Source organism: Octodon degus, unplaced genomic scaffold, assembly GCF_000260255.1.
Source record: "Octodon degus isolate 3935 unplaced genomic scaffold, OctDeg1.0 scaffold00001, whole genome shotgun sequence".
NCBI classification, from domain to species: domain Eukaryota; kingdom Metazoa; phylum Chordata; class Mammalia; order Rodentia; family Octodontidae; genus Octodon; species Octodon degus.
The window spans coordinates 35,549,115-35,559,478 of record NW_004524577.1 but is presented as its reverse complement, the minus strand read 5'-3'; positions in this window follow the sequence as shown (position 1 = coordinate 35,559,478).

Sequence of the window (10,364 nt, the reverse complement as noted above, 5' to 3'; positions counted from 1 at the left end):
AGGCTCTCCGCCCAAGGGCAGGTGTAGCACTCACATCCATAGTCCTAGCATTGGATCATGAATTGATCACAAACTCTAGATGCCTACCCCAGTGACTGCACGAGGCTTTGGGGGGACAACTAGACACAAACCATAAGGATAACTCAATGGATTTACAGCTTCAATGAGAATCACTATTCAAGATCATTAATACCTAGATATATCTAATTGTGAAAGAGTGTAGGGTGTTCAGGGTCTCACTACTAGATTAGAATTCATAGTGATCTGCCTGTTTACAGGCTCCCAAGAGCTGGGATTACATGCCCAGTCTCAATTGCCATCTCAGCATGCCCAGGGGACAGGGCCAGCTTGCTGGTCCGGCATCGGACCCCCATCCCCTGCGTCTGCCTGCAGGCACTGTAATCCGCTGAGCTATTTGGCCGGCCCTTCACAGGTGAATTGTTGCAGGGTATGAATGAAGACACTAAGGAAGTAACTGAGCTCCTATCCTCTCTGTCCAGATTCTCAATAATATATCTGTGTTAAGGAAGGGCACCTGCTATTAAAAGCACAAACAGAAATGTCAGAGAAGAGGGGGAACAGTTTACATGTCTTTTACTAACACTTCTTCAAAGTAGCAGCGCTTCCCAGAGAGAAAGTAAGTGTGGTTCAATTTGGAAAGTAAGTCAGATGGATCAGAGGTCAGATAAATGCTCTGAGGGACAAAATAAACACATTGAATGTGTTTTAAATAGTGATTCTCATTGAAGTCGTACATCCATTGAGTTGTCCTTAGGGTTTGTGTCTAGTTGTCCCCTCAAAGCCTCATGCAGTCATTGGAGTAGTCTAGAGTTTGTGATAAATTCATGATCCAATTTATTGGATCCAATTATTTATGAAATTTATTATTTATTAACTTCCCAATTTGTTTTGTTTGTTTTAAAATTTTTAGATTCAGTTTATTGGCCCATTTTAGAAAGACATGATGATCATATTCATCATAGGGAATTTATACCTTCACATGGTACTTTCTGATGCTGTGTTTTCCCCCATCCTCTCTCCTCCCTGAAACCCATCTTATCCTCCCCATTCACAAAGCTTTGTTTCTATTTCATCCTGCTTTAATTGTCTTTTATTTCTTTTCTCTTCCATCCTAACTCTCTCCCCTCACGCTAGCTCTTTCTTCCTCCTTTTACATTTATAATATCTACTGTACATTTTGGTCTTTATTTATTCTTTCAGTTTCTCACACCAGGGTGGTTGACATATGCAAGTCAGATTTACTCACTTAAGAGTACAGTTCTGGGCCAGGGAGACAGCTCGAAGAATAAGTGCTTGCCTGGCAAGCACAAGGTCCTGAGTTCAATCCTCAGTACTGCACAACAAAAAGAAAAAAGTATGGTTTCAAGTTGCACCCATTTACCTAGAAATGCCTCAAATGAATCCTTCTTTAAGGCCAAGTAGTCCTCCATCATACAAAAAAAAAAAATGCATGTTTACCATTCCTTTGTTGATGGACATTTGGACTGTTTCCAAGATCTAGCTATTACAAACTATGCTTCTATAAACATGGGTGAACATATTTCACTGTAGTACGATGTTTTTAATTCTTCCAGGAGATACTCACAAGGGGAATACCTGGGTGAATGAGACCTCTAATCCTCATGTTTTGATGAATCTCCACTCTGGTTTCCACATGGTTGCCCTTTCTGCACCCCCACTAACAGTGAAGAAAGATTCCTCTAGCATCTTCATTTAAAGATCCTTTCTCCTGAAAATTCCAGAAATCTTCCCTTTAGTATTAGAACAGAAACATTTTTATAGACTTATGCAATCGATGTGGGCTTGGGTCTAGGAGAGAAGATAAATCACCTTCCTACTTGGGCTTTTGCTCAAGCCTTACAATTCAAAACCAGCGTTAGTTCCACTTGTCCTTCCAGGCCTGCTAGCACCACAGGTAGTGGCCATGTGGGTCCAGTGTGCATTGTCCAGTCTTCTGTGGTTTCCAAACCGGCGCAGCCTAATACAGCCACACAGGTACGCGGTGGCTGCCTTCCACTACAGGATCTGAGCTGTGTGGAGACAGTGAAGTGAAGCCCACATTTAATTTGCTTAGTGCATGACAAACAACTCTGAATATCTCAGGACAAGAGATTGTCTTTAAAAGTAGGATATTATTATAAGGAGTATAATAATAGTAATCCAATAATTAGTGTTTTAATGAAACACAAAGGAAATGAGAAGATGTATCTAGCAATCTAATGCTAACAAACTAAACAAAATAAACAAGTGAAAATAGATTTTTGCTTATTGTTTAGAATTGACAGTGACTGGTCCACTTAAGATACACAAGACTTTGTTGGGGCACGATGTTGTACACCTGTGATTGCAGCTCTTCAAGAGCTGTGACAGGATGATCACAGATGTGCAAGTTAGTGACTTGGTGAAACCCTGCCTCACAATTAAAAGTAAAAAAGGCTTAGTGCTGAGGCCCTGGGCTTAGTGCTCAGCCCCACAAAGCAAAAATAAAAATAACAAAATGTTAGGGTTCTGTAAGAGTTCTTTGAAAGCTATCACATGGGATAAGAAAGTGCTATGTTTGTCTAAAATTAAGCGATTCTTCTAATCTTCCAGCTGGATTGGATGGACTTCAGTATTTATTAAAAAGAAATAACAGCATAGAAGTATATATGCATAAAACTTTATGCTCTTAGTTGGCATGAAAAGAAAATGCTTCTTCATTTTAGCCAATTATTGCTCTTCTAACAGCCTGGAGGGAGAGAGGAAAGGAGAGACAGAGTGGGACAGAGATTCTGTGTTGGGCAGCATTGAATGGACACATGAATTATATCTGATCACCTTCCCCTGCAGGTATTTTGAAGTAATACAAAATTTGGGAAATACAGATGCGCTTTGATGACACAAGAGGTGGCGGAAAACAGAGATTTTATAGCTAAATTGTGTCCAGAAGGTCACATAGGTATCTAGGTGTTTGTATTCACAAAGTAGGAGCTGTGCTATAGGAATATTTTCAAATGATGATAAAGGTATGAGTTAGTCATCATAATACAAATTTCCTATAAATTAAGAGTTTTCTTCCTCTGCCACACACATATTTGTGTTTGCATGTGTCCCAGCATGTGTGTGTGTGTGTGTGTGTGTGTGTGTGTGAATGTTTATACTTTCTCACCCATAAGGTAGATAGATCCTCCAGTGTATATCATGGACAGAAAATGCAAGATATGTGAATCTGGGTGGGGTAGATACTGGTGGTCTTGGCATCAGACAGAACCGAGCAGCAGGAATCTCCTCAAAGAAGAAGATCAGCAGAGACTGTCCTACTTTGCTGTTACTTGCAGACTTATCCTAAAGCATCTAGGTGTTGGGATCTTTTCTTGAGAGAAAGAGTATATAGACAAGGTAAGGCTCAATTCACGATATAATCTTCTCCTTAGAAACAACTCAGAAATTATGTTCTCAGAGGTAAATGCTTTGGTTCACAATCAAATGTATCCTATAGATAAGATGATGAGGTAAATCTCCTGTTTATTGCCACTGAAATTTCCCCTTAGCATTAGATAAGAGATTGAAGGAAATTATCTATCAAGAGAGTAGGAGATGAATTTATCTGCTATGTTTACAAATTTATGCATTCCCTAATTCGCACAATAAACATCTATTAAATGCTAAATAAAGCACTCATTGCATTGCTTTAAATATTGTAGGTGGGAATAACTCTAGGTCATTTCCTATCTGAGATCTTTTTTAGAGTCCAGTGCTGATGTCTAATATATGAAGAAGTTAGATTTTAGGAAGAAAGTAGAAAATTCATGACTAATCTTTTCCAGTTCCCATGGCCATATTAACTACCTTCATTCATTGGGTTTCATGGAATCCTCATGTACTAGTAGTAACTATTATCTTCACTACAGAGTTGGAGAAATCAGCCTTAGAGGGGTCGAATACGTTTCTTAGAGCTACCATAACAAGGTGTCACAGATTGGATTAAAAACACCAACTTCCTTCTCATAATTTCATGGGCTGGAGATCTGGGATTAAGTTATTGGTAGAGTTGACTTTTTCCAAAGCCTCTTTCTCTCATTTGTCTTTTCTCTGTACCTTCACATAATCTATTTTTTTCTGTACATTTCTGTGTCCAAATTTCTTCTTTTTATTTAGAAACCAGCATAACAATTTAGACTTGAAATGTTCTCCAGAAGTCTGTGAATTCGGGCCGGGGAGCTGGCTCAGTGGAATAAGCACTTGCCTGGCAAGCGCAGTGGCCTGAGTTCAATCCCCGGTTCCGGGAAGAAAAAAAAAAAAAAAAAAAAAAAAAGATCCTTTACAGAAGTCCGTGAATTAAAGATCTGGTCCTCCACCTGTAGTAGTGGGAAAATGTTAGCTAACTCGGGGTCTGCCCTGAAGGTGGGTTAGAGGCCCAGGCTGCCCTCTCTCTTTCATTTCCAGCTGGCACAAAGTCAACGACTTGTCACAAAGTCAACGACTTGTTCTACCCTGTGTTTCTCACCACGATGCTCTCTGTCACAGTGGGCTCAAAAGCAAGAGGTCCTACGTGCCACGATCTGAGACTATGAGTCAAATCTGTCCATCTGCAAGTTAAATATTTTAGGCATTCTGTGCTGACAACGGAAAGCTTTTCACATTCGCAAGATCTACTGAATTAGGCCCAATCTTACTAATCTCTTCTTAATTTAATCAGATGAAAGGCCCTGTCTCCAAAGAAGCCCCATTCTGGGATGCTGCGCATTCAGATTTCCATGCATAGCTTTGGAGGTGGGCGGGCCTAGCATAGCTCAGCCTGTAACAGAGACCAAGATGGTGTGCAGCACAGGAAGGTAGGCTGACCGGTAACATTTTCTCCCACAAGTCTGGGCGCCTTAGGTGACTTTGTGTAGCACCGTTTGCCCTTTTCTCTGGCGAGTCTCTATTGCCCAGCTTCTGTATGCCAAGCAGTGATTATGAGTCTGAGTTCCCCACCCTCAAGAACTCAGCTCCACAGTAGAGAAAACAGAGCAAACAGTGAAGCAAAGACTCAACACCGTAAGTGCCAAACACTGATAAATACCATACGGGACATAAATAAGGCAACATGACAATACCATAGCCATACAGGAATGGGGGAATGAAAGGACACCTTGGAAAAGAGGGTCCTGAAAGCTTTCTCTAAGAAGGTCATCTTGAGATCGAGACCCATGACCTAGGAGGTGCCAGCGATGCGACAAGGTTAGAAAAGACTCTTCTTGCAGAGGAGACAGAAAAAGGCAGAGGCCCTGAGGCTGGAATGAGCAGGGCTGCATGGTTGAGCAGACCTGATTCTATGGAGGTTACTTTCTGTGCTGCTCAGCATGGGTGTAATGAACTGCAAATGTTGAAAATCAAAGGAGAGCTGAGCACTGTAGTTTATGCAACTGCAAACAGGGGCCGGCCAAGTAGCTCAATGGATTAGTGCTCCTGCAAGCAGGCACAGGGGCCAGGGGTTTGATCCCCGGGCCTGCCATGCTGGCCCCGACCCCTGGGGCACACAGAGATGGCAATTGAGACTGGGTGTGGTGACATGCACCTGTAATCCCAGCTCTTGGGAGGCTGTAAACAGGCGGATCACTGAGTCTGACCTTTTAGTAAGACCCTGAATACCCTGTAGATCCTTTCCTAAAGTACAAAAACAAAAGAAAACACCCCACAAACAAACAGTAGCTACAGAATGTGCAAGGCACCGTGTCCATCGGAACCTCAGCATCCTCTAAAGCTAGGCCTGGATATCAACAATACATGCATGGCAACCACTGTTCTGTGGTTTAGAATCTGTGTGGTGCACAAACTCACAGCAGCGCTTCTCAGACAGAAGAGCACTGTGTTACAGTGCCGTGCCACAGAGGAGGCCCAGTCATTGTTCCAGCACGTACAGCCACTTACCTGTATACGTTTCTATTTACCTGTATATCTTCCCCAGCTTTTTCCTAAATATGATCCCTGCTTGGAGCTTTATCAAGTGACCAAACACACTTTCTACAACAGCACACACAGGAAGCTATGTAGGTCATTTCCCTTCATTCATTCCTTAAACACTTAAAATGAAGCTGGCTGTTTTTGTTTCCAGAGAGGTTTGCACAGAGTGTTGCAGGCCCAAGAAGTCAAGCATGAGCAGGTGTGTCCTGAACAGTCCGCCTGTGAGAGGTGGCTGCTTGGACTTTATTCAGAGGAGTGTGATGTTGAACACTAAGTAAAAGTGGAGCAACATTTATATTTTCACATTTTATTGTTAAGATCTTGAAGAGACAGGGAAACACCTACCATCCAGAGATGATCTGGACACTTTCTCACAATGGGAATGAACCACTTGCAAGGGAGGAAGGAGTGGATATTGGGTGTCACATCTTTCTAACCCTCACACCTCTGAGAATGCTACCCTGTGTGTCTGGGACACCTTGGCCCAGCTCTTACTATACACTGATTTCTCCAGTGGTACTCACCAGGGAGGCCCCACTGGGCACTCAGGTTACCTCTCCTCACCCAAGTAACTTTCCATTATTACCCTTCATTTTCTTTCTCTCTGTAGCACACTCCATTCTACATGTTAGTTACTGCCTCACCAAACAGATAACATGAGTGCTAGGACAGCACCTTGTTCTCTACTGGATCCCATTTCCTGCATCAGTGTGAACAATTGTCAAATCACCTATGTATCAATGAGGGGAAGCCATACAAAGGAGCTCACTGAGTTCAAGTTGAGGGAAGGAGTGACCGTGAATAGTGTAAGGTTACTTACATTGAGCTCTGGTCTTGGGTTCTAGTAGCTTGGTTTCCTGGGTGAGGAGACACAGAAATGCTGTGGGAAACTCAATACTTGTAGAGCAAAGGCAGGTTGTGAATCTGTCAGACATGGATTTGGCCACTAACCAGGTGCACTGTCTTGAAGAAGACATCATTTTTCCACTCCTCAGTATCAACATCAAAATACTACAAACAATGATCCCGCCTTACAGGATTATTGGACATATGGAATGTTTTTAAAATGCATAGCACAGGGAACAACAAAAGATATTAATTATTGTTAACTTAGTAATTAAAAGAGCAAGCCACTCCATTCTTTAATAATAGTTCAGTGAAAGTATAAATAGCTACAAGCCACTCCGACAAGTACTAAGATCTAGTGTGTCTTACCGTGTAGAAAACACAGGCCAGAATTTCATGAAGGGTCCCTCTTCATTTTATAGATTCCTGTAGGCCACAAGGGATCCAACACCTGAAGAGGACAATGACATTTTTAGCAGACACATTTTTGCACATCTAGAAAAACCTCTAAATTTCCAGAAGACAGTTTTTGGAATGGATTAACCCATAATTACTTAACATCATAGAAAGAGGGCTGAAAGAGCCAAGAGGCCTGTGTCAGCAGCATGGGTCCCGTTTAGTGTCACCTTGCTGTGACACACCTCAGCTGTCACTTCAGAGCAATTAAGACTCTCAGGGCATCTTGCTTGGCTTTGTGCTGATTTTAGCACCGTCATGGGGAGTGGCGGCCCTGGGAAGGATGTGCGCCGGAAGTGTGCAGGTGTTCTTCACAGTCTCCTCTTGTGACATGTTTGCTGAGTGATGACAAGTCATCATTTTTCTATGAGTGACAGTCTTTTCTCTTCTGAAACCTCTGAGTCATGAAGAGCTTGGGGCCATTTTCGCAGCATGAACAGTCACCAGGGAAAGATGGAAGGTCACGCACAGCCTTGCCCTCTCTTCTCTTCTTTCCCTGCACAACCCCAAAGAGAAACACCAGGAAACAAGGCTGGGAGAATAAACACAGATGAGGAGGGAGATACTCCTAGGGACAACAAATGCCAGGAGAATAATCACTCTACAGTAGTTCTTGAATTTATTTCCTGCCGAATCTCAGCTCGAACACTTACGTCTGTCAGATAACTGCTCTCTTCTTGGAGGTCATTGGCTTCTTCCAGAGGGCTGTGGGCTCCTTCTCTCTTTCCAGTACCATCCAGACAGCCCCTTCCTGACTTATACTCTTCTATCCTTCCCCAAGCAGGAATCCTGTGAAGAGTAATAAATTATGCTTTTTTTTTCTCCAGAACGCTGGGTTAGAAACAGAAAGCCATATTGGTCTTTGCACCTCCCCTAAAAGTAAAAAATATATGAGGCAAAATCATCTGAGTCCCATATTTAATGTCTCATACTCCATCCTTCTGCTCATGAGGGACTTTGAACAAGGCACCTCTAGCCTTTCGACATGGTCTTTTGAAAGCAAATTTTGTATTCCACTCCCTTTTCTGAAACTCTTCCCCACTATGAGTGCCCACTTAGTAACACAATTTACTAACATAGCTGCCCACAACTAGACCCGCCCTTTCCTTTATAATCTTCTTTTGTTCTCCAACCATAGGGCCAGCTGAGTTTTGGATGTCTAATTCTTGCAAATGCTGCTACTAACACCTGAGCAATTGTTCTCCAGGGGAGACTCTTGTGAGCTCTCCGTGTCCCAGACAAACCTCTTGGGTGTCTTTGGGGTAAACTCTGAAAGCTTCCTGGATAACCCAATCCCAACCCATACTGAAAGCCACCAGTTCTAATGCTTGACACGGGCCACACATTAGATTCACTTGGAGAGCTAACATTCGTTTTCTAGCCCACACTCAAACCCAGTATGTCAGAATCTCCAAGGATGGGCCTTAAATATGGATATCCATAAATATATCCCCGTCCCTTGGGTGCCCCCAATTTTATGAAGTAGTGTCCTGATGGATTTTTTTCCCTACAACCTCTGAATAACTTGTGTATTCTGTATAGGTGTCAGCCTAGGCAGATCTTTCTAAGAAGACTTTCTAGAATCAGGTGCTTCCCCTGAATGCTCCATGAGTCCTTGGGCAATGAGGCCTGCACAGCTCCCTGGTGACTCATCTGCAGTCTCCCTGGGCAGGGAGTCTCCTCAGTGTGAGGAGTGTGTGACTCTCAGAGTCTTCGCAGAACCTGGCACGCGGTGGGTGTGTGGTGCTGTCAGGGTCTCTTCTGTATGAGGTGGATGCCAAAAGCACCAAGTGATTCCTTTCCTCACGGAGTTCTTAATGCTCCTCTCATACAAGCAGCTCATTCTCCATCCTTTAGAAAGATAGACTCTGCTCAAGATGTAGTAAAGATGCCCAGGAAATGAAACATGAGTCTGTGTGGCTCTGAGCTTACAGAGAAATCTTCTCACAATTCTCAGAAAAAATTCTTAGAAAAAATATTTCCATCCCTACCAACACTGTTCTCAGAATGATAATCTCCAGACTATAAATGAAAAAGAAGTGAAGAGACTAGGGAGTACGGCAAGTGCAGAGAGCACAATTTTCAAAACTGCTTCTGTCTTCCCTCATTTCTGTTTCAGTTGTTAAGAACATAGCTTCATCTGGAAGCTTCTAGATTCAACCTGTCAACAGCTGACTTAAGCAGTCACAGACAACAATGCCTATAAAAATTAAAGGGGCATCAAATCATGAAGTCACCAATCAAATGAGTATTATAGGAGTTGCATATGTATAAATATATCTTTCCTTGACACTGTAGGGTCTATAGCAGATCTGGATTCCATTCCTAGCTTTGCTGCATGCTGTGTGACTATGGGCAGATTATTTACCCTCTCTGAACCTAAGTCTTCTGACAGTAAGTGGACTAGGCCAGCAGGCAGGACCTCATTGGAGACGTGTTTGCCAAATCTTGCTGCTGGGTGGCCATACTGTGGGATAGTAGCAATGACAGATCACACAGCTCCATTTCCATTCTTCACAGAATTCAGCTCTAGGTAATCATTTGCCCATTTGAAGGAGTCCCAATACATAATACCTACCATGGTTTTTTTCTTTGCTTTTCTTTTCTTTTTGGTACTGGAAATTGAACTCAGGATCTTGGGCTTGCCAGGCAGTTGCTTGTGCTGCTGAGCTATCTCCACAGCTACCATGGTCTTCATTTTTGCCACATTTTATTGCTTTTTCTCTTCTTCCTTATGTATGAATGGGACATACATCAAAACTAGGGGAAAAATACCTCTGGAAATATCTTCCAAACTTAAATGAAAATCCAGAGATTTTTATTCTTCAATTTCTTTTTAATTGATTATTGTCCTGGCACAACCATCATACCTGGGTTCCTCTCTGATTGACAGTTGTAAGACTTTAATAAATGGAAATAGGTAAGTAGGGAACTATTGTAGAACATATAAAACTCCAGCATAGTAGCGACACTGAAGTCTGTTTGCTACAATTTTTTAAAGTAACTTCAGCTTCACAGATAAATAATGAATTTATACTACTGAAAATGATGCTTTGTAGAAATGTTATTTTTCAGGACAGTTGGGTAGGGTGTGTGCTGGAGAGAAAGGGGGCGGT